The sequence below is a fragment of the Tursiops truncatus genome, chromosome 4 (assembly GCF_011762595.2).
Source record: "Tursiops truncatus isolate mTurTru1 chromosome 4, mTurTru1.mat.Y, whole genome shotgun sequence".
Taxonomy (NCBI): domain Eukaryota; kingdom Metazoa; phylum Chordata; class Mammalia; order Artiodactyla; family Delphinidae; genus Tursiops; species Tursiops truncatus.
The window spans coordinates 57,160,803-57,186,773 of record NC_047037.1 but is presented as its reverse complement, the minus strand read 5'-3'; the positions used below and the strand labels follow the sequence as shown (position 1 = coordinate 57,186,773).

The following is a 25,971-nucleotide window of genomic DNA, read 5'->3' as shown; positions in this document are numbered from 1 at the left end:
TCCACGGCTGCATTATTTATAATGGGGAAACATTGAAAAATCTGTCTAAAAATCAGGTAGTAATTATGTAAACTGTGTTATATAAACTATGTGATAACCTGAAGTTTTTGAACCCAACGAATCCATGAATCTTACTGCTGTACCGTCAATTTTGAGGAGATATACCTACAGGGGTGGGGGGCATTTCAATGGTTCTCAATCCTGAACACAGAAAAATCTGTTTTTACTTTTTTTAATGTTGTTGCCTGGGCCCACTCTTGAATTTCTGAGAACGAGGCTCAGACAGTGAGCTTTTTAAAGCCTCTATGTTAATCTGAAGCACACTGAGGGATGAGAATCACTGGAGTAGAAGCTTTTCCAATTCTCAAAGGGATTTTCTTCTAAAATAGAATAATTACTTTCATAGATAAAAATAGTATGTAGTCATTTAAAATGCTTATTACAAATATTATTTTTAAATGGGAAAATATAATGTTGAAAAAAGTATGTGCTAAACTGTATGTGTACTGTGATTACAATTACATGAACATATATTACGTGCCAAGAATGGTATAACTCATGAGTAACTTTTTTTTCTTTATTTTCCAAATTTTCGGATTCATATTTGGGGGTGAGGGGTACCTTTGAAGGACACCCAGCAAGTGGTGGATTAGGAAACCCTAGTGGATTGCCCTCCCTTGGAGCCCTTCGGTATCCTTAGTCTCCTGACATCTCCCTTTCAGACTTAGAGTGCAACTGAGTCACTGTGCAGCCTGAATCAACCAGAGTGTTATCTCATTAAAACTAAACAATAGGATGGCCTAATTTAAGGGTTTCCGTGCAGGATGTCTGCCTCTAACCTCTGCCCTTTGGCATAGCTTATAGTCTTTCAGACCTCCCAAATCAGAGGTTTTAGATCCAATATTTCTTTGGAATCATTGTTATAGAATAGCTATTTTTTTTTCCCCATGAGGAGACCTAAATTAAAAGATGAGCATTTGGGATCTTAAACTCTTTTCCCAGAGAATGTGGAAAATCTCCCTGTGTGGAAACTAGAAAATAGCTGATGCTAACCCTAGCAAGGCACAAAGCATGCAACTTTTAATTACTGCAAGACTAATAAACTGATTATGACCTCTTTCCTGCTGGGCCCTAAGAACCTGCAGGCATTCTTCTTTTTCAAAAGTTAGATAATAGCTCCTATTGTTCTTTCTTTTAATTTCATAAAATAGCAAATCCCTGTAGTCCTGAGTGATTTAGCCAAGTAAGAAATTATAGGAGATTGCTGGATCCATCTGCTTTTCCCCGATAGATATGAAGGTGAGATATAGTATGTTCAGTTTTTCATTCTTCCAAAAAGTCAGTCAAACTCCTACTGCTTTGTAAGGTCACTGAATACCTCCTGCAGGCTCCTTTGAGAACTCTAGTTGAGAAGCTTCTTAAAACAGCAATCCTGTTACATTAGTCAGGCCTCCTTTGGTTGCAAATGGCAGAAGCCCTTCAAACTAGCTCATGCCAAAAAAAAAAAAAAAAAAAAAGGAGTAGGCACTAATTAATAGCTCACATAACAAAAAAGTCTAGGAGCAAACTGGATGCAAGGTGTCATCAAACATCTCTCTCACTCTCTCAGCTCTACTTTCCTCTGTGTTAACTTTATTCACCACAGGCTCCCTTCATGTGGAGGCAAAAATGGCTGCCCCTACCCATCTCCAGGCTCATATCATCCTTGCATGTGACCTCAGAAGGAAAGAGGTCCTCTCCTCCCAGCATCTGAGACAAACTGCAAAAACTTTGACCCTGCTTAACACACACACAGCCTGTGTGTGGTACAGTCTGAACAGATACTCTAATAATTGACCAATCTACATTAGATACATCTTAACAGGAATCAGGAACTTGTAGTTGATGATCTCACCAGGTGGAAGGAACACTGTATCTTCACCATAATGTATATCCAAAACAACAGTTATCCATTTAAACTTTCAAAAATGTAAAATAACTAGTGGGAAGCAGCCACATAGCACAGGGAGATCAGCTTGGTGCTTTGGGATGATCTAGAGGGGTGGGATAGGGAGGGTGGGAGGGAGGCTCCTGAGGGAGGGGATATGGAGATATATGTATGCATATGGCTGATTCACTTTGTTGTACAACAGAAACTAACACAGTATTGTGAGGCAATTATACTCCAATAAAGATGTATTTTTTTAAAAAGTGAAGGAAAGGGAGAGAGAATTTTAGTTGAAAATACAACTTTAATAACTTGTCACTGAAGGATAGAGGTAACACAATCAAGAAAAAGAATCAAAGAGAAATGTAAAGGGTAACAAAACTAAAATATAGAGCATTTCCTTGACCCTAGAAATTTCCTCACTCCCCCTTCCAGTCATTACCCGCTCCCACATCGTCAACCACTGTTCTTATTTCTATCCCCATAGAACTTTCTTAAACTTTCTATAATTGGAATTACACAGTATGTACTTTTCTATATTCTTTCACTCAAGATGAGATGTATCCCTATTTTTGTGTACATCAGAAGCTCATTATTTATTGATGAGTACTACTCCATTGTATCAATATCTGCAAGTTTCTGTTGATGAACATTTAGGTGATCTTCAGTTTTTAGCAGTTATGAATAAAGCTTCTATAAACATTCTTGTACATTTTTTTTTTTTTGCCAAATGTTCTCATTTCTCTTGAGTAAATACCTAGGAGTGAAATTGCTAGGTAGGCATTTATTTAAAAAAACTACCAGCCACCTTCCAAGTGGTTGTGACATTTTACACTCTTACCAGTAATGTCAGGCATTCCATTTGTTATGGACTATGACATCTTTGTCATGATACTATTAGTCTTTTTAATTTTAGCCACTTTGGTGGTTATGTAGTGGTATCTCATTGTGGGTTTTTTGTTTGTTTGTTTGTTTGTTTTTAATAGATAGACATTCACTAATCATTTTAGGGTTTTTTCCCCATAAAGACAAATTTCAAGATGTCAGTATTAAAGCTAAAAGTCTTGTCTAATATTGATCAAAAAGGTGTTTTTTGTCCTTTGTTTTTGTTTTTTTTTTACGTCTTTATTGGAGTATAATTGCTTTACATTGTTGTGTTAGTTGTTGCTGTATAACAAAGTGAATCAGCTATACATATATCCCCATATCCCCTCCCTCTTGCTTCTCCCTCCCACCCTCCCTATCCCACCCCTCTAGGTGTTCACAGAGCACCGAGCTGATCTCCCTGTGCAATGCAGCTGCTTCCCACTAGCTAGCTATTTAACGTTTGGTAGTGTATATATGTCCATGCCACTCTCTCACTTCATCCCAGCTTACCCTTCCCCCATCCCGTGTATTCAAGTCCATTCTCTACATCTGCGTCTTTATTCCTGTCCTGCCTGTAGGTTCATCAGAACCATTTTCTTTTTTTTAGATTCCATATGTATGTGTTAGCATACGGTGTTTGTTTTTCTCTTTCTGACTTACTTCACTCTGTATGACAGACACTAGGTCCATCCACCTCACTACAAATAACATCTTTGGATGGGAAGAACTTTTAAATTTTGACAAAAACTAATTCATCAATTATTTTTTTAATGACTAATGCTTCTTTTGTTCTGCCTAAGAAACCTGCCGGTCCTAATGCCATGGAGATAGTCTCCTATGTTTTATTCCATATAGTTTATAATTTAGCTGTCACGTTTAGGTCTATGAATCTTTTCAGATTCATAAACCTAGTCTTTCACAGATTATTTTTATATGTAGTTTGAGGTAGGAAGGGAAGCTCATTTTTTCTTTTCATACCTTTATTCCAGGATTTCTCTGACATTTGTTGTGGTCAGAAAATACTTTGTATAGGAGGCTGACCTATTCATTGTAGGATGTTTAGCAGCATTCATGGTCTCTACCCACTAGATGCCAGTAGTGCCCCTACTCCATTGTGACAATCAAAAATGTCTACAGACATTGCCAAATGTTGGGGGTGGGAGACAAAATTGCCCGTGGTTGAGAATGGCTACTTTATACAATTGTTCCAGCATCATCCTTTCAACATTGAATTGTTTTGGCTCCTTTTTTCAAAAATTAATTTTTGTATACGTGTGCATTTTTTCCTGGACTGTCTATGCTGTTCATATGATCTACTTGTCTTAATTACACCAATATTGCAATACACCAATACTGTAATCTTTATTGTTTTAAAATCAGGTAGTAGAAAGTGCCTCAACTCTGTTTTTCTTTTTCAAGATTTTTTTATATTGAATAATACTGAATTCTGAAATCTTCCTCCAAAATATTAATTAGTTCTAGTAGTGTTTTTTTAGATTTCTTAGGATTTCTACAAATCCAAAGATGTCGTCTGCAACTAAAGGTAAATTTACTTCTGGCTTCCCAATTGCATGCCTTTTACTCTTGTTTTGTTGCACTGAATAGGACAACTGGTACAAGTCAAAAAAAGTGAGGACAGATACCCTTGCTTAGTTCCCAATCTTAGAGGGAAAACACTCAATATATTATCACTAGGTATAATATTTGCTGTATGTTTTTAGTAAATGCTCTTTATGAGATTAAGGAAGTTCTCTCCTATTCCCAGTTTTCTGAGAGTTTTTCATTTATGAATAGCTTAGCGTTTTATGGCTTTTTTTTTTTTTTGCCTTTTATTTCTGAGTCTTTATATTTAGAGCACATTTTTTAAGATGGTACACACTTGAGTCTTGTGTTTTTATGTGCAATCTGACTATCCCTGCCTTTAAAGTATTTGGTCCATTTTCATTTCTTTTAATTACTGATACAGTTGGTTTCTAATTGTTTTTGTCCCTTTCTTCTTATCTTCCTTCCTTTGGATTAACTGCATACTTTTAGTATTCCATCTTATTTTGCCTATTGACTTTTGAGTTGTATATCTCATTAATCTTTTGATAGTTCTAGTAATTACAATATTTATCCTTTATTTACTGTCACCTACTTTAAAACAGTATTGTACCTCTTCAGATAAAATATAAGAACCTTAGAACAGCACATTCTATAATTTTGTTTACCTCTCTCCTATCCTTTGTGTTATTGTTGTCATAGATTTTCCTTCTGTGTATATTATAAGCCACACAGAAATGTGATATTTTTGTTTTAAACTCTCAGTTGTCTTTTAAAGAAATCAAGAAATGAAAAAGGAAGGTAGGGTTTTTTTTACATTAACCTAAATTGTTGTCATTTCCAGTGCTCTTCATTCCTTTCTGTTGTTTTCTATTTCTTCAACCTGAAAAAACTCTTTCAGCATTTTGTGTAGCACAAAACTTCTATCAAAAACTTCTTTCATTTTTTTTTACCATATACAGATTCTGGTTGACATTTTGTTGTTGATTAATTACTTTGAAGGTTTCATTCCCTTGTTTGGGGCCTCTATTTTTTCTGATAAGAAATGAGCTATTATTCTTATCATTGTTTCCATGCATTATTGTATCTTTTTACCTCTGGCTGCAGTATTTTTCTCTTTATCTTTGATTTTCAGCAGTTTGACATTTATATTCCTAGTGTGGCTTTCTTTGTATTTACCCTACTTGGGATTCACTGAACTTCTGGGATTATTCCTAGGTTGGTGTTTTTTGACAAATTTAGGAAACTTTTGGCTATTATTTCTTAAAATATATTTTTGCTCAGTTTTCCATCTCCTCTCCCACTGAGGCTCCAATTACATATGTGTTATATGTAACTTGATGTGTTACTTGATATTGTTTCACAAATTACTATGTCTCTGTACATTTATTAAAAATCTTTTTTCTTTCTTTGCTTTAGTTTGGATAATTTCTATTGATTTATGTTTTGTCGGGATGAGTCTATTTGAGTTTTATCCCTAGTCCTAGTGCATAGCACTTACTGTAAGGTGTGGGATTTTTTTCTATTAAAGTGTGCCCTAATCCACTTTTCACTGGATTTTTGAGGTAGACAATAAGTTCTCTCCACTCTGGATGGGGTGACATTCATCTCCCAGCACTCTGTGGCCTCTTTTTCATCAGTTTATTTCTTAACCTTTTGCACAGTTACTGTATGCTGGCCCTTGAGGGTTTGCCCAGTACAAGATCTGCTTATTGAAAGACATGAGCAAAACCCACCTGCCAACTTCTGGGTACTCCTCATACACTCTCCTCTCTTGTTTCCAATCTCTGCTACACAAATTCCAGCCATTTCTGCAGCCCTAAACTCTGATTTCTGTCTCATCAGAGGTAGACCTCTGGTTTCTGCTTGGGTTCAACCTACCTGCACCACAGTTAGGAAAATGACTCAGGACAGAAAGCTGGGGTAAACAGGGAGCTCATTACATGTGTTTCCCTTCTCTCAAGGACCACAGTCCTGCACTGCTAGTTTACCAGTTCCTGAAAACAATTACCGTATTTATTTTTCCTGTTTTATGGTTGTTTAGGTCAGGAGATTAAGTCCAAAATGAATATCTTAGTCATGGCTGGACGTGAAAATGTATCACCTCTTGGGATTTTGGCTAAGATCAAGTGTAGTATCTGTTCTTATTAGTTCTATAAGTTTTGAAAAATGAACACTGGCAGAATCAAGAACTATTATTTTAAAATTATGCTTTGCTAATCATCTTTATCCTTCTGGCAACCCCTTACACAAACCCATCCATCTAGCATATGTCCCATTCACTAGAAAAATGTTTTTAATTGTACATCAACTAAACTTCAATTTAAAAAGAAAGAAAAATATTTTTAGATCCAAATCCCTGTTAACATATTAGGATATTTGCATTTTTAAAACATATTTTAAAGTAGAAAATCAAAAGAATAAATATTTAAATTTTCATGCATCTCTACTAGCTGATAAAATTAATGAACAAGGTATGTTCCTTTTGATCATCAAATTGCCCCCTCTGATATCAAATATATACTTATCACTACATTTAATCAAATATATACTTGCCATCTTGGTACTACATTTATAGCATAAAAGAACAAGTCTACACAGCTAACATTCTTTCTAACCTCATTACTTTTTTCTTCAGATCATGGCATTTTCTTTCCTTACATAATTCTCCATGTTCTTTTCTCCTTATTACTGCTCATAACTGACATAGAAGATGGGCAGAGTGACAAGAAATTAAACAGTGCTTATATTTCATAAGAATATTGACCCTGAGACACCATGGGTTATGATACCTCCTCAATTTGTATTCATGTACTGTATTCAAACAATCAGGTAAAGGGCACCAGGTATAGGGGAGATAAAGAGGAATCAGAAGATCTTAGTTGCAGTCTTCTGCCTTTTACTAACTAGCTGTGAGCACATAGGTGATTTCATTTAACATCTTGGTTTCAACATCAGTGAAACGTTAGTGTTGGACTAAAGAATTTTAGTATCTAACATTTACTGAGAGTACTTTCTATGTTCCACGTACTATGCCAAGAATCTTAAATATTCAATGTTGTTTAATCTTCACCATAATAAATCTTTGAGATTATTTGTCAGGGTTCTCCAGAGAAACAGAACCAATAGGATATATGTATAGAGATATGTGAGAGGAGATTTTTCATTAGAATTTGCTTGCATGGTTATGGAGGCCAAGAATTTCCACAGTATGCCATCTTCAATCTAGAGAACCAGGAAAGCTAGTAGTATAATCCAGCCCAAGACCAGAGGCCTGAGAACCAGAGGGGTTGCTGATGTAAGTCCCAGAGTTTAAAGACTCGAGAACCAGGAGTTTCAATGTCCAAAGGAAGGCGATATGGGCATCCCAAATCAAGAAAAGAGAGCAAATTAGTCCTTCCTCCTCCTCCTTTTTCTATTCAGGCCCTCAGTGGATTGGGTGATGCTCACCTGCATTGGCGAAGGCAATCTGCTTTACTCAGTCTACTGATTCGAATGCTAATCTCATCCTGAGACACCCTCACAGACATACCCAGAAATAATGACCAACTATCTGAGCATCCCTTAACCCAGTCAAGCTGGCAAATAAAACTAATCATCACAGAAACAGATATTATTATTATTGTTATCTTATGAATACTTAAAACTGAGGTTCAGCACCACTAAGGATCTCCTCTAAGTGGTAAACAGAAGAGCCGGTTTTGGACTTACCTGTCTGACCCATGGGCCCCCGCTGGTAACCCTCAAATTCCCAGTGAAACAGATTTTTAAACATTCTCCAAAATATTGAATTTCATATCCTGTTGGGAAAAAAGCTTACACACAGACTGGAGAGTCTTATCACTCCTCCTTCTGTTGAGCATAACCCAGGCCTGTACTGTGTTTGCACATTGTCTGTCAAATTTAGTTCCCAAGCAGAAACTTTGTCTAACACAACATTCTGCCTAGAGGTTCACACATTGCTGGCACTTGTTAAGTGTTCATAACAATATGAATGGCATCTGTTTACTAAAAGGCACTTTGCCATTAATGCTTATTTGACGTTAGTTCAAAAATATTTTTAACAATGCTAAATGTTGAAAATATTCTAATCTTAATATATGTAAAAAACCGTTTATATTAATATTAGCCCACAATATCCTCAGTTTGGCCTAGTCTGGTTCTCGATAGAGTGGACTCCCAGTAATATTCCTAGCCAAGATCTATTCCAGTTCATTTATTCATTTATTCATTCATTAGTTAGTGAATGTTTAGCGTTTAGTGAATATTTAAGCATATTTTTCACCTACCATTGTGCTAAGTGCTAGACAAATAAAACAAATATAATTTCAACCTTCAGGAACTTATCATCTAGTGCACTGGGGTTTTGCATACAGGTAAGTAAACAGACAATTACAATTTGGTATAATAAGTACTATGGAGTCAGTACAACAGAAGGGGCATCTGAACCAGGATTAGGGATCAGAGAAGTCATCCTACACAAAGTGATATCCCAATAAGACTTGAAATGTTCTCATAAATTAGCCAGGTAAAGAGCAGGTGGAAGAGGATCCCAGAGGAAAGAACTTGTTCAAAGAACTAAAGGTTAGGGAAAGAGAAAGGCATTATTGGAAAAACTGAATGTAGCTCAGAATGGTCCAAAGGGGAGTGGTAAAAAATGAGATTGAAAGGTAAACAGATATCATTCTAATGGACCTTATAAGCCTTATAACCTCCATGTTAAGCCGTGGAACCTTTACCTGAAGACAGCTGAAAAGATTTAAGTGGTCAAGTGAGATAATCAGATTTGCATCTTGAAAAGGTCACTTACTTAGGCTGCAGTGTAGGAAGCAAATTACAGGGGACAAGGATGGATCAAAGGAGAACAATCAGGGGCCTTTTAAAATGATAGTATCCTTAATTATAGTAAAGGCAGTAGATGAATTAGAGTCAATTAAGATAAAATTGACAAGACAAGGTGGGAGTTGTTAGAAGAGAGGTAGTTGGGAAGGAATAGGAATCAAAGACATGCTTGTGTTTTTGTCTTGGAAAACTGGATAGATGTTAATCCTACTCATTGGGATAGGGAACATGGAGGGAGAAACAGCTTTGAGGTTAGAAAAACTGATTTCAGTCAAGTCTAAAGAGATAGTTTTGTTGTTGTTGTTTAGACTATCTTCTGGGACTATTTCAATTCTGCTGTAGTCCTAATCTGTACCACAGATTAGCACCTGTGAACTAGAGTGTATTCAGTTTTATCTTTCTTCATCAATTCAGTCAAAAATGCACTTCAATTACTGGAAGGGTGATGATAGGAAATGGAGATTACTCATTCTGAATAATATTGATTCTTGTAGAAGGTGGTGGTGGAACATACCTCACAGGCTGGACCAGATCTTGTGGAGAAAGTACTATTCTGGGCTAGTCAGTAAAATTTTATGTCCAGGCACATAAAATACAATACTAGTTCTATGGGAAATGACTGATAGAGAAAGGTCCTAGAGGATTGCAAGCCAATCTCAGCTGACACAGAATTTCTGCAAAGCTGATACAGCATTTCTGAAAATGTAGCTGCTTTCATAGAAATGGACAAGAGACCTGATGTTATAGTAAATTAAATCAAATGTCCCAATCTGGTAGCTTTCACTGTCCACTGCCATAGGCTCCCCCACAAAGACTGGACTTATTCATTGAGTGAAACCATTGGGAACATCCACCAAATTGCCTAACTGCTAAAAACTCAGATTATACTCAAAGAATCCTGTGCTCCCCAGCTGACTACATTTCTCATCCAGACTACTCTACTCAATTACTTTACCTCTCCAGCATCTGCAGACATCTGCATTTGTGACTCCACCATGGAACAGGGCTCAATGACAGTAGCCTAGGCATTTTTCAGGGAAGGTTTTAAAACCATAGCCATAATATTGAACTATATAATGAAATCTTAAAAATAAATTAACTGCAGGTATCTTAATGTGTTGATGTAATGGAAGATGTCTGCCAAGAAGGATGGTTTTGCCTAGGATCTTAGGTCCATCCTTCTGATGATAATTAGGTAATATGTTTGTTTTGTTTATTGAGCCCACTCCTAATTTATGACAATAAAATCATGTTTTCAATTTAAAAGGAAAAGTTTATGTTTCTGTATTCTATAGTGCAGTGGCTAAAGTGGTTTAAAGTTTCTCAGATAAAAGTTAGAACAATGAAGGATGCCAAAGAGCCATCCCTGTTTTATGCTGCTCTGCCTTGTCATCTTTAAAATGACTGCTTTGAATTGTCAAGGTGGTATTATAAACAATGTAAAGAACATCTTTGTAATTATCTCCTTAGATTAAATTTCTAAAAGTGGGATTATATCCTGGATCAAATAATTTGCTCAATTTACAATTTATTTATATACCAGATTACTTACAAAAAGAACTACCCATTTAACTAACTCCCATGAATAAAACTTGAGTGATTATTTCTTCACATCTTCATTAATAATGGATTTTATCTGTATTTTAATCTATACTGATCCAAAAGCCAAAATATATTTCATAGTTTATTATTTTCACTTATCTGATTATTAATGTAGTTTCATATATTTTCATATTTCTTGGCCATTTGTATTTTTTCTATTCATCACCTTTGTATAACCATTGTTCATTTTTTAACTGGGCTATTGATTTGTCTTTCTCATTGTGGGTCTCATTTTTTTCTCCTGATTTTTAAATTTGTAGTGTTTTTGACATTAATTTTTTTCATTTTTACTGCCTAGAAATCACCTTTGTTTGATAGTAATACCGTTGCTCCTGTTTCTTTTTGACTGTGTTTGTCTGATATATTTGCCATATATATTTATCTATAAATTCCTCTAGCAAACTCTAAAGTTATTCAGTTTTTCTATCCTCCTAAATAAGTCCTTAGTAAATTTTTATCATTTCCCAATGTTTCTTGATTTAGTTAAATAGATTCTTTAAAAGTGCCCACATAAAAATATTTTTTTTTTACACTTAGCAGTTCATTGCTATTCCAATATGTGTTATCAATTTCTGAACTCACTGTAGGTCCTTGCACCCTACTCCTTTTCTTTAGGTTCAATTTTAGTAAGTTTTTATGCAAAAATCTATGAGTGGTAAACTTTCTAGAACTCCCTGTTTGAAAACAATGATTTATTTAACCCTTACTGGAATGATTCTTTTAATTGGGTGTGGAATTCTAGCTCAATTTCCCTCAGCTGTTTGAAGACATTCTTCCTTTGTCTTCTGACAATTTTGCTACTGATGAGAATTCTACCGTCAATCCACCTCTTCTTTCTGGTTATCTTGCCCTTTGATTTAACGAAGTTTCACTTTATTTTTCCTGTTCAGTATTTGGAGAGTTTTATGGATTTAATTGTGTCCCCTAAAAAAGATGTGTTGAAGTCCTAATCGCAGTGCCTCAGAATTTGACTTTATTTGGAAACAGGGTCCTTACAGGGGTAATCAAAATGAGGTCATTGGGAGTGGGCTTCAATTCAGTATGACTGTTATCCTTCTAAAAGGGGGAAGTTTGCACATAGAGACAGACACACAATGAAGAGTTAGAGACACAGAGAGAACGCCATGTGAAGATCAAGGCTGAGAGTGGGATGATGCACCTACTAGCCAAGGAACACCAATATCGCCAGTAAACCACCAGAAGATAGGAGACAGGCAGAGAACAAATTCTTCCTTATAGCCCTCAAAAGGAATCTATGCTGCTAACACCTTGATTTTGGACTTCTAGCCTCCAGAGCTGTGAAACAATACATTTCTATTATTTTAAAGCCACTCAGTCTGTGGTACTTTGTTACAGCAGCTCTAAGAAATAATACAGTGGGCATTTTCAAATGAGGCTCATGTGTTTCTTAACTTTTAGAATATTCTTAACGATAATATATTTGAATATTTCTTCTCTACTATTCTTTATATCCTCATTTCTGGGTTTTTATTAAATTTATATTAGAATATATCAATTAATCTATGTCTTTTAACTTTTCTTTCTATGAGTTTTGGTTGAATTCCTATGCCATATTCCAATTTGTTAATTCTCCCTTTGACTTTTTCTAGTCTATAGTTTACCTGAATATTGATTTTCTTATTCCAATATTTACATTTTTTATGTTCAGGATTAACCTGCAAGTTAATTAACCCAAAGTTAGCCTTAAGTTAATTTACTTCCTCATTTTTAATTTTGTTGGTTTTCTTAGTATTACTTTTCTTAGTGTGTTTGAATTTTTAATTTGAACTCTTACTTTCTGTGGGAATTTGTTCTTTACCAGTGTGCACATTCCTCCTTGCCTAACAGTTTTACAGTTGTCTTAAATTCCACCTTGTCCCAGGGTCCCCTTTCAAGTACCTGATGATATTTAGTCTGAACTAGCAGGTAGATTGGCCCAGGTCCTAGCTTTGATTCTGTGCTTACTTCCATCTCTCAATATACTCTATCTATAATTCAGGAAATTTTTGGTCACAACTTTTTACAACTTCCTTTCATGGATGATGGAGCACCAACACAGCTCCTATTTTAAACAGCAAGCCTGACCCTTGTCTCCTGCCTTACATGAAGCACATTTAAACTCTGTTACTCCATCACAGATTTGCCTAATTCTGGTCCCAAAGTCTAGTAGGCTTTTAGTTTACTATTTTTGGTTTTCTCTTGCATTTTCATATGCATAGGTAAATTTTTTGTTCAGCATGTCTTTTCAGTGTTTTCACTTTAGAGTTTATCTATCATTGCTATATATTTAGAATGGCAAGTGAGGACTCAAACATGAAATCACAACCCCATCTTGAACAGAAACCCTGGATTACTTCCTAACTTCATATCTTTCTGAGTCATTCCTAGTTAACTTCTTTTAACACTTTTCTACAGCCCAACACGAAGAACTCTATTGGTCTGGAATGACCCATGTGAACTATTCCTAGGCTGTAAATATATTAGGCTTAAATAGCTTTTGACAAAATCAGGCTAAGATAGGCCCTATTTCTTTTCTCCTGGTTGATAAAATATACACATACCAGCAACAGTAAACAAGAAATATGGATAATGATTTTTCCTTAATTCTGAATGCTGAACTACGATTATTTGCCTTCCATAATGCTGAGTCAAGGTGCTTGGTCCTTAACGCCTCAGCATTATGAAAGGGAAATATAGAAGACAGAGGCATATCCAGTTGCAATGATCTTTTAATTGTCCTCCCCATTAGCAAGCCTAGGCTACGTGTTGCTATAGGATCTAACTGAGATCAATTCTCGTCTTTCCTGGAGTGGAAGAAGTAATGAAGAGAGGATTTGAACTCCTTCCTTGAAGATTAACAACATTCATTTTCCTCAAAACTTTTTATCATTGTTCCATAATCTTTTACTTCTAATGAAGCTGGCAAGTCTGAGACCATACTGATTTTTTCCCCTTGATGGATGTGCTATTTCTGTCAGTATAGCTTAAGGACTCTTTATTTGTCATTGAACTTCACTAAGATTCTATTCCTAGTTTATGTAGGTATGGTTTGTTTATTCCCTTAGACCTTGAGCTGAAAACCTAGTGTATAAGCCCATAGCTCTTAATTAGTCATTCAGTTACTAGAAGTTGTGTGAAGAGTAAACTGGAGAAACTGGTAGCCAAAGTCTAGGTGGGTTATATCTGCCTACCTCTATGGAAGTTTGAGTACCTTGCCCTGGGAGCTTTCCACTATTTTTAGGAAAAGAGTACCTAGTATTTAACTGTTCCCCAGCTTTGGTCTCCCTAACTAGTCTTTTACAGATTTTACTAAGTAGCTGCAAATCTCCCACCATTACCACCACCGCCACCAAGTATCATTTACAAGCTCTCTTTAGGCTAAATCTTGCCTCCAACTATGTACCATATAAGTATCAAATAAGAGAGTGAAATTCTCTGTTCTCTAGGGTTACTCCATGCTGTACTTATTTATGCACAAATAATAAAAAGATGACTTCTCTGTAGGTGAAGTTGCCTACCTACGGAAAAGACATTTTGATCTCTGCCTAGGTACTTTCTTCAGAGTTTTGGTATCTGTGACATCACAATCAACAATCATGAAAATAATTAGGAAAGCTTAACTGAACACATTCAAGACTCTTCAGAACCTAGAAGAAAAGCAGAACCTAGAAGAAAAGATTTCAAAATTGCATTCAGATGAAATGTTTATCTTTTTTATAATTTCTGTTTGAATGGATTTTAAAGCAAAACCATATTTTATTCAAAAATAGAGTCAAGATAGTCATGATTAATATTATTCTGAGAACAGTTTATTATAACATAGTTTAAGTTCAGAAAGTGCCTTCTGAAGGCACTTTCAAATTGTTTTCACCTATCTGTGAAGTGAAGGGCATTTTATGTAAGCACAAAGTGGAAAAAATTATAGTATAAACAGCTATGGTTATTAATAGGAAGGCTGGTGGTATTGATTAAAAGAAAACATTAAAGATTCTCACTTAGGGGCTTCCCTGGTGGCACAGTGGTTGGGAGTCCGCCTGCCAATGCAGGGGACATGGGTTCGAGCCCTGGTCAGGGAAGATCCCACGTGCCACAGAGCAACTAGGCCCGTGTGCCACAGCTACTGAGCCTGTGCTCTAGAGCCCATGAGCCACAACTGCTGAGCCCTCGTACCACAACTACTGGGGCCTGCGCACCTAGAGCCCGTGCTCCACAAGAGAGGCTGCTGCAATGAGGAGCCATGCACCGCAACGAAGAGTAGCCCCCGCTCGCTGCAGCTAGAGATAGCCCACGCGCAGCAACGAAGACCCAACACAGCCAAAAATAGAATAAATAAATTTATAAAAATAAAAAATAAAAAAAAAAAAGATTCTCACTTGGAAGTAATTTCACAATTATGTACTATGGATTAATCTATTCTGGAAACTACTATAAGAGACTAATGCAAATTTTGCTGAGCTTTATAATTATGAACTATTTAAGGTGAAAAATTATCAACCTCACCACATTATCGTATACACAAGAGCTCATGGTTAGATATTCTTGCCTCTGCCATCACAGACTGTTGCTATATACCATCCTCCAAGCAGTGGAGTTTGGTAGAGGGAAATAGCCATGTTATTTGACATTTTGCTCTATATCTCAATATCTAATATATAATGAATACTCAATAAATATTGATCGATAATGTCTTTAATGAGAATTCAGATTAAAACAAATGTTTTATTACAAATAATCTTTAAGCACAATACAGTAACTAGGATTATCTCAACATAATATCACATAAATCACAAACTGGGCAAATTTGGGCAATTGGCTTACATCACCACTTATCATTTTCAATATTATTATGAAGTTTCCTTAGATAAAAATAGAGCAGGCCTTTGGTACAGTATAATTTTCTCTGACATCTTATAATTCACTTAGGCAATGCAGAAGTAAAAATATTTTCAAGTTTCTAGATGACGACTTCTTTGGCCAGGGAAATGACTTTGAGCAGCAGGTAGAACAAATTTCTCCCCATAATGCTCTTCTTTTGTAAGACACTCCTCTTTGCAACAGTATGAACTACCTAGTTCTCAAAATCAATTATGAATAAGAATAACCTAGGAATGTTGGAAAAATATTCAGTTCCTGAATCTGACCCAAAGAGATTCTAATTAAGTAGGAAATAATGCAGGTTGCCCTGAGCACCTCATAGGACTATAGAATAGCAGATAGGAAAGATTTATTTTTAATTTGATTTTTTTTCACGGAGTTCAAAGTATTATCATAATAATTAATACCTCTCAAGGAACTGTATATGAAAACATTCCTTTGAATACATTTTTTCCAATTATAAGAGTATTATATATCAATTATACAGAAAATTTAGAAAATAATGGAAGGTATAACTAAGAATCTAAAATTTGCCCATATCCCACTGTGGAGAACAACAGCCATTAATTTTTCTCATTTTGGGAGATTTTAAATTGTTGCATAAAATCCCTAAGAAAATTTCAATAATCATATTTATTTAGGTAAGTAAATTTTCACAAACACAAATGTGTAACCAGCTTCCAGCTCCCAGATCAAGAAATAGTATATGACCAGTAACTCAGCATCCTCTCCATTTCATGCTCCCTTTTAGTCACAACCCTCCACCAAAGAGAAATACCATTATCCTGATTTCTAATACCATAAGTGAGTTTTGTCTGCTTTTCATTTATAAAACATCTTCTTTCTCTCATCATTAAGAAAACAGAGATTTGTTAAATTTATACATATCATTTTGTATAGTTATAGCTTATTCATTCTCATAGCTGTGAATATACCACCAGTTTGGGGCAATTACGAAAAATTCTAGTATGAACATTCCTGTACATGTTTTGTGGTAAACATATATTTGCACTTATGTTAGATATTTACTTAGGTGTAGAATTGCTGAGTCATAAGATATGTATATAATATACACAGTTTAATTTATACTGCCAAATGGTTTTTCAAAGTGGTGGTACCAATTTACACTCCTACTAGCAGAGCGTGAGACTTTTAGTTGCTCCACATCTTCACCAAAACTTGGTATTTTCTTTCTTTTTCACTTCAGCAATTTTGGTAGATAAAGTGTTGTCATATTGTGGTTTTACTTTATATTTTCCTAGTGACTAATGAAGTTCAGCTCCTATCATTGACATTTGCTTTTTTTGCGTGGCGGGGGGGGGGGTGGTACGCTGGCCTCTCACTGCTGTGGCCTCTCCCGCCGCGGAGCACAGGCTCCAGACGCGCAGGCCCAGCGGCCATGGCTCACGGGCCCAGCCGCTCCGCGGCATGTGGGATCTTCCCGGACCGGGGCACAAACCCACGTCCCCTGCATCGGCAGGTGGACTCTCAACCACTGCGCCACCAGGGAAGCCCTATCATTGACATTTTGTTGTATTTCTTCCCAGTGTTTTTTTGTGTGTGTCTGAATATGTGTATATATTTTAAAATTAAGATTATATTGCATATACAGTTATGTGAACACCTAAAATTACACCATGAGAATTTTCCAAGTTCATAAATATTCTTCAGAAATACTACCTTTAGAATATCATTCTGACTTATCTCATTAAAAATAATTAAATGATTTTCTAATATATGGATAAAATTAGACTAGAAAAAATTATATCTGAGGTTTAAATTGAACAACTGATTTCACTAGTTTGGTTTCTAGATTTCTCTTTTTCCCTTGTCTGAGTGATAGACCTTAAATTGATCTATGACTATTTTATCACACGATGAGAAGCAGTGGAGTGGACCTATAGTGGTCAAGTCAAACGAGGATGATGACACATTCCCTGGCTACGTTGGGAGGGTTTTGGCAGATCAGTGACGGTCATTTGAATCCAAAAACAGTTTGTACTATGTGAGGCAAGGCATTATGATAAATTAGGATCTATTATTATAATTTTAGCACAACATCTTGTAAATATGAGTCTCTCAATCAATATTTGCTCAAAGTCAAAAGTGCAGGTGGCCATCCACAAGTAAAGTCTAACCTGTGATGTTCTGTTGTTGCAGTGTTCAAAATTCCAGGCTCTGTACAGATGCCATGAAGATTAATTCCACTTCTAATCATTGTAAAGAAGAGAAATTTAGAGTTGATCATAAATTTGCCCCATTAGAATAGACATAAAAGATTCCAATTTTTTTTTTTTTTTTTTTTTTTTTTTTTTTTTTTTGGGTACGCGGGCCTCTCACTGCCGTGGCCTCTCCCGTTGCGGAGCACAGGCTCCAGACGCGCAGGCTCAGCGGCCACGGCTCACGGGCCCAGCCGCTCCGCGGCATGTGGGATCTTCCCGGACCGGGTCACGAACCCGTGTCCCCTGCATCGGCAGGCGGACTCTCAACCACTGCGCCACCAGGGAAGCCCCCCAATTTTTTAAAAATAAGAATATTGCTATTAGCCAGAGGTTAGTTTTAACTTGTAAATATTCACCCAATAAATGGTAGCCTTATAAACTCCTTCATAGCACTGATTTAGTGAACTCATTTTATCGGGGCAGTTCTTAGCATCAGATTCTCAGTAATATTCTGGTATGTTGGAATATAGTTTAATTTATTCATCCTAGTTAGCCACAGCTGACTCAGTAACCAGGTGCAGCAGCTATGTATATGCTAGAATAACATAACAGAGATCCCTTCTTGGTTGACGGGGGTAGAGGGGGGGCGGGGGGCGGTCTTTCAAAAGGAGATTTGAAAGGAAAAGAGTTCATTATATTCATTCAGTATAAACATGTTCTATGAACTTCACAAAGTAGGTTAAATGATAAACATTTCATTTAATTGGAAAAGGAATTAATGGCTTAATTCTGTCACTGGTTAGACTCTAAAATGTGAGCGTTAAAAAAATTGACTTAAGCTCTCCTGAGAACCTACTTAAGGAGGAAAAGTCTTAATTCAGCAGATATTTCAAACCCTCATGGCTTGTATTCCTTAAACCTCCCTTTATTTTTGTGGTTTCTACAGTTACACCTAACACACTCTACTTCCTTACGTTCAGTAATAACCTGCATTTCACAGATAGAGAGCACTGCTAGCTTTCCCTTTTCTCCTCTTTATTTGTAGACTTTTATGTAGTTTTGGTTTAACTCATCTACTGATACATTATATACATCTAAGCCACTTTGTGCTGAGATGTTGGGAGGTCCACACAGTGGCATTTCCAGAGCTAATGACATGTGTTATATGTAAGTCACCCAGAACTCACAACAAAAAAGATAAGATTACCAGACCAAAATCCCAAATACAGACATTTCTGAATTCATGGCAAACATCACATTTACAATCTTGCTTAGTCCAACCCTTACAAAAACTAATGCAGTAGGATGTGGATTGCCATGGTGATGGAGAACAGAAAAGAGTACAGCCCAGTGTTTCTTAAAATATCATTCAAGAATTTCCTGCATCAGAAGCACCTAGAATGCTTACTAGAAAATGCCACACCTAGACCCGCAGAACCAAAATGTCTGGGGATTAAGCCAGTAAACTTAGATTTCTATCAAGTTCCCTGGCTGATTCTTATTCATGATAAAGCTTGAGCATCTCTGCTATAACATTATAACAATATTTATTAGCGTTAACTCTGTGAAGCTGGGCTTCAGACAGCACCTGGCCTGCTAGCATAATAAGCAGGGGGCGTCATGAATACAGGTCAGGAAATTCTCCTGTAACATTCTTCAAGCCAAGCTGTTCTCTGTCATCACACCTCTACCCAGAAGCCACAGGGAGACTATGAGTACTAACAGCAGGTCCTGATGGTGGGAGCAGTGGATTCCAGTTGGCAAGTCGCAGACTCCTTTATGGCACAGATTTCCCTTTGAAAGTGCTCGCGGAGGCATATGCACATATGAGCATATGAGGCACCATTAAGCAGTGAAAAATAATGTGAAATTAGGACACCTGACTTTAAATCCTAGCTCCAGTAGTCCTATTGGTTAGATGATACCTTACTCTGTCCAGTCCTGAGGCTTTCCTATGCGATCTTGGGGAAATTGTTTAAGTTTAAACATCAGGTTCTCACCAGATAATTACTTCACAGGTGTGAGGACTAAATGAGCGCCAAACACAATTTCAGAGATGTAAGTAGGTACTCAACAAAGTTACTCAGTAATTCTTTACATAGACACATGTGTGTGAAAAGTGTACAGATTATAAAGAGCTACACAGAAGGATGCAAGGATGTAGTACTGTTAGAATGAGCATGGATGGGTGACAACCTGTGTTAGAATTCCAGTTCCATCACATACCATCCATGTGATGTTGGGCAATTTACTTAATCTCTCTATGCCTCAGTTACCTCATTTATAAAGTGGGGATAATAGTATCCATCTCATAGGCCATTGTAAAAATTAATAAGAGAATACATTTAAATCCCTTAGCACAGAGTCTGATACATTGTAAGCACTAAGCAAATGTTCACTATTATTATGTTACTAGTGTAAGATGTTAATAGCAATGGCCGTATATTATATAATAATTTTCATAATTGATCTCCATGATAACTTTGTCAAGCAGGCTGGTAGGTCTTGTTTTCCTCATTTTACAGATGAGGACACAAGATATAGGGTCTAAGAACACTGACCTTCATCACACGACTAATAAATGGCAGTCAAGGTATGAACCTAGGTCAGCAGGAAGTTTGCTCAAATTATCTAGATATTTATTCCAGCCTTCCATTTCACTTTGTCTAAACCTAGTTTAGGACTAGTAAAACAAACTTGTTTGGAATTTACTTACAGAAAAGTGTTTTTCATAAGGGTTGCAATCAAAAAATTCTTAAGACTGGACAGAGTAAAGAATCATCTCCCTAATTTGTTTTGAAGACATTTAAACAGTATCTCCATTGTCATAGATCCTGGAATTTTCTACTAAAAAAATGTATTTATGTCTATACTGATGACTTCTAATAATCAAAGACCACCTATAAAACTACGGTTAACAAGTTGTCATGGCACTTATGGTTCCCTCATAGAATTCTCTTTTGAATTCTGCCCTTCCCCTCCAGTTCCAATGCCCCTCACCTGGTTTAGCACCTCATTGTCACCCCCATAATTAGCATAGTAATCCCCTATTTAGTCTTCCTACTGTAGTCAATCCTCACACTGCTTCCAGAAATATTCTAAAATTAAATCTTATTGTGTAACTCCTTGGCTTAAAAATGTTCATTGCTCACTGTGTCTGTTTGAAAAAATATCCTGTTACATTAGCTGGCCATTAAGACTCTCACAACCCAACTTCCTTTCCAGTCTTGTATCACCCTCTCCCCACTGCAGCCACACTGAATGTTCCAGGAGATTTCACTTGCTGCTTCCTCTGACTGAAATGTCCTTCACCCACCAGACCCCTTCACCTGGAAAATTCCTACTTCTCTGTCAATTCTCAGCTCAAATAGAAACTTCTTTTTAAGGCCTTCCCACAGGACTTGGTTACACATGGTGAAATATAAAATGCATCATGTTGCTTCTGAATATGTGATGATTCTTTCCTCTTATGCCCTGAGGCTTTCTTTTATAGATTCAATCCTCAGTAGCCACTGATGACTGTGCCTGGCACATGGTAGATTCTCAATTCATATTTAATATACAAATGATTAGACAATAAGAGCTAGTTAGAGCAGGGCCTTGTGGGAATGGATCCCAGGATTGGAGAAAGAGATAGTCAGGGAGGCTGGAGAGTGAAGGCAGGAAATAAATCAACCTTTTTTTGTTGGAGTTCTGCCTGAGGCTGATGGTTGGTGAAGACACTCCCTCAGGCTTCACATAAATCTTTTTGAACTCTGGTTACCTGTTTACCATTTCCTACCCAGGTAGGTTTGAGCTACAACTGTCTGTTGATATCCCCCTGAACCAGATAAGTAGCAAAGTTAATAGATAAGAAACAATTCTTTGGAGTTGGCACAGAGGATAATATTGCCAGATCTAGCAAACAAAAATGCAGGATGCCCAATTAATTTGAATTTCATTGATAAACAATGAATACATTTTAGATACTTATATCCTGTATTTTATCTGGCAACTCTAAAACAGGGCCATCAATTGAGTTTGACAGTGATGAGTATTTTATTGAATTTATAAATGTTTGACTTCTCTCCAAAAAAGATGTAACACATAAGATAGATTAGTAAATTAGAAATAGAAAACAAGGAGTGAGTAAAATCTATAATCAATATAACTGAGCTTTAAATTTTGCCCTAAGCTTTCTGAAACAGTGCAACAAGTCATGATAAATTGCATGTGTTTTAGGATTTAAAAAGACCATTCTTTAAAGTGGAAAAGTATTATTATCATAAAGAAGAAATGTGGTATAATAGACTGTACTTTTAGTAAAAGAGTTTGTATTCAAGTCCTTAAACAAGTCACAACAGCATTCTGGGCCTCATTTCAGAGTTCATCTGTAAACTGGGATAATTATTGTCTGTTCCAGTTATCTACCTATGGCTGTGTAACAAGTTTCCCTGTAACTTAGTGACTTAAAACAACCACCACTTCATTTTAGCTTATGATTCCTGGATCAGGAAATCGAGCAGGTAATGTGTCTGCTCCATGCAGCATTGACTTAGATCACTCCATGTTATTCAGCTAGCTTATGAGCTGTTCTGAAGGTCCAAGATGCCTTCACTCTCACATCTGTGCCTTCGCTGGATTGTGCGGAAGGCCAGGCTCAACTGGGACTGTGGCCCAATGTACCTACATGTGGTCTCTCTAGTATGACAGTCTCAAGTACAATAATTAGACTTCTAACAAGGCAGCTCAGAGCTCTTGGAGAGTTTGTTCTAAGAGACAGGAAGTTGAAATTGCTAATCTCTTAAGACTTGGGCCCAGAAATGGATTCAGTGATGCTCCTCCATATTCTCCTGGTTATACAGTTGCAGGGCCAACCGCGATTCATGAACAGGGGACACAGACCCAAGCTGTCAATAGGATGATGGTCCAAAAAATGGTGGCCATCTTCCAGTCTGACTCTTCACCAGGTTCATGGGAAGATGAAGTGAGATGATGTATGTACAAGTACAGATAATGTAAATGGCCTATTAGGATCTAGGGTGCCAGTCCTATCAAAATCTCCCTTAACTATGGCCTCTACCTAATCCCTGCCACAGACAATCCTTTAAGCCAAGGAAAAGGCATACATGGTTTATGTAAATCATATGAGTGGGATCCTCACAGGGACTTCTTGGGAAAACAAAAGAACCTTGAATTTAATTAAAAGCAGCCGATAGATAAGACACTTATTTCCAGCTGAACTTATTTCTAGGGCACTGAACTCTGCCTTAGGTCATTGGACCAGTATAACGAATGGTCCTCTGGGTGAAAAAGAGCAGAGGAATGCAAAGTGGGGAAGGAGCGCCCAAAAGAAAACAGCTGTTTCTCAAACTTCTTTAGGGGTTAATTCTGAATAGCTTCTTCCTTTTCCACGAGTCCTTGTGATGGCCTTAAAGGACACCTGACCTCACATGATTGTATTTGCAGAAGAAGGACTTACCCAAATACAGAGTGCTTAGTCTTTTCTCCTTTTCTCTGTTTTTGCTGAACTGTCAATAAATTCCCAAGTGTTTGAACTAAGCAACAATGGGAATAATTTCCATTGCTGCTTCCCTCAGCATGAAAGAAGGCAATCTCTTTCCAATCCAAGGAAGTTGGTTAGCAAAATTAAGAAGCATCAGGAACCACCAGTTTCTCTGGCCTTTTATACTTTTTAAAAAAGAAAAGCAAATCTCCAAATATGATTTTTGTTTATTTCTTTTGCAACAAGAAGTATTTACCCCAAGCTTCTGAGATGTTATTTCTAGGCTTGTTCTGTCAGTATCTGAAGAACACTTCACAGTGATGGGATAGCTTTTGGGTGCATGGGGAGAAAATAAGCAGTATTCAGACCCTCAGAGAACACTGTGGCAGCCATGGAGCCTGAGAATATGGCTCATATTTTTTACCATTGTCAAGAGACCCTGATGGTAGATGTTTCAATGACAAATCCAGTAGTTGCATTTCTACATGAAAGATCCTGAGGCTACTTTGCAGTATCTGAATTTAGATAGATAGAGAGATAGGTAGGTAGATAAATAAAGAGGGAATTCAAAATAGCTAACACTATTAAATGTTTTATGAAAACTCAGTTATATGAAGGCATAGCAGAGGCTAAATACTGGTCCCATGGTGGTGAGAGGATAAGGAAATAATGGGCCCTTCGACCCCAAAAGTGTCTTGGTGCTGGAGACATAAAGTTATACAAGATTGGCATAGACAGTAACAATAATCCCAGGAGATGTTATTGCACTAGAAATTTCAAATGCTCTCAAAGATTTTTTCACAATTAAAATATTTAGTTGTTTTTATTATAAAATTATTTTGTAATTTTATCTTCAAATACCAAATAATAATAAGAAAATAGCCCAAGAGAGTTCCCCTTCATCTCCACACACTCTCCTCCCCACCCCTGCAGTGCACACAGACACCTCCTATAATCCCAATCCCTAGAGGTATCCACTGTTAAATGTTTTAACATAGCCTGGACTTCTATGCACAAATAAATATTTTAAGTTAGTGTGTTCATACTTTATACAATGTCCCATAATATGATTTTTAAATCAATATGTTATAGCCATCTTTCCACTTAAACACATAATAAAAATCATCTCGTCTTTTATAATGATTACATAAAAATTAATTTCCCAAAGTCCACTTTAAACAAGACCCTACTGAGTTTAGGTGGTTTCCGAAAGTTTTCTATTTCAAAGAGTGCTACAATGAACATCCTTGAATTTATATCATGGTAAACTTTAATGAGTATATCCGTATGGTAAATTTCTTGCAGTGAAATTTGGGGCCAAAACATTTGCACATTTTGTAATGTAATACATTTTTCTAGGTTGCCTTCTAGAAGACTACAACATTGCTCACTCCCACTAAGAACCTATAAACATTCCTAGGGAGATTTTTGTGCTGCCACTGGCTGCTTCATCAGAAGAAAAATTTGTTTCTGCCATTTAATGACTATTGAGAAAGTGATGACTTCTCCAGAAGCCAAAAAATCAATGGATAGGAAACCATGGGACTCAAAGACTGGTTTAAAACCCCAATAGTGGCTGGATAGCTTTCTTCAAATCTGGTGCCATGTAAGACGTTTGATTGTTTGAAAAGTGTATATCCTTATAGTGTTCACTGAAAGCTATTCAAGTGCCCTCTCAGCTGCTTGATGGGATGTATTTGAGTTACTTTCTTTTTTCCTTCCATACAGAATGCACTGAGAATTCAGTATGATAGGTGAAGCACTGGGCAGGAAGTTATGGTGCATGGAGCTGATACCGGCTGTGCCACCAAGTAGCCCGTGAGGTACACAGTAGGGAAATTGATCTGTCAGGGCAAATCACAGCTCGGGCTAGACATGGCTATTTAAAGTGAGTCAAGCATAACAGTTGAAGCCATTGGTTGTGGTTAGATGGGATATGAGGCAGAAATGCTGGTTTGTATCAGCAGACATCAAAACTGAGCGAGAAAATGAGAAAAACATACTTCAAAGCAAGCAGAGCAAGAGGTCAGGTGGAGAAAGTGCTTTACAGAGAAGTAGTCCAGACTCCGAATACTGCCCTAGATAAATATAACTTAGACTTAGTTGAAGGTCCTCTGAATTGTAATCTATTCAGCAAAGATGTAAACACACACATGAAGTGCAAATATACATCCATGTATGTGTGTACATATATGTATACATACGTGTGTGTGTGTGTGTGTGTGTGTGTGTATTTAAGGATATAGCAATAATCAGATAAAGTCTTTCTCTTATAAAACTAGTATTTCAGTTAAGCGGACTAAGGATTTTGATCAGCAATTTTAATGTGTGTTGGGAGGAATATAGGACTTCCCCACACTACCAGCAATTCTCAGACACCAGCTGGGTGCCCCGCCGTTTAACTCAATTCCAGCGCTACCTACCTGAAGACAGCACCAAATTAAAAATGTTAAGGGCTCAGTCTCACAAGACTGCCCTTCACTCCAAATGCCAATTGCGAGTCCATGTTGTCACCTGTGCTTCTGACTGACTGGCTATAGATTCCAATGACACCTTGCTCGGGTTCAATTAATATGCTTGAGCAGCTCATAGAACTCAGAGAAACATATTACTTACTAGAACACTGGTTTATTACAAAAGGATATGACCCAGGAACAGCCTGATGGGAA

The 25,971-nt window shown here is 36.8% G+C and overlaps 1 long non-coding RNA gene and 1 pseudogene across 2 annotated transcripts in view; both read left to right on the top strand.

The window, feature by feature from the left end:
• The window catches only part of LOC109551895 (uncharacterized), a 592,297-nt gene that overhangs the window by 522,966 nt on the left and 43,360 nt on the right, over nucleotides 1–25,971 (top strand). The window lies entirely within an intron of this gene.
• LOC117312256 (U2 spliceosomal RNA) lies at nucleotides 6,436–6,583 on the top strand (annotated as a pseudogene).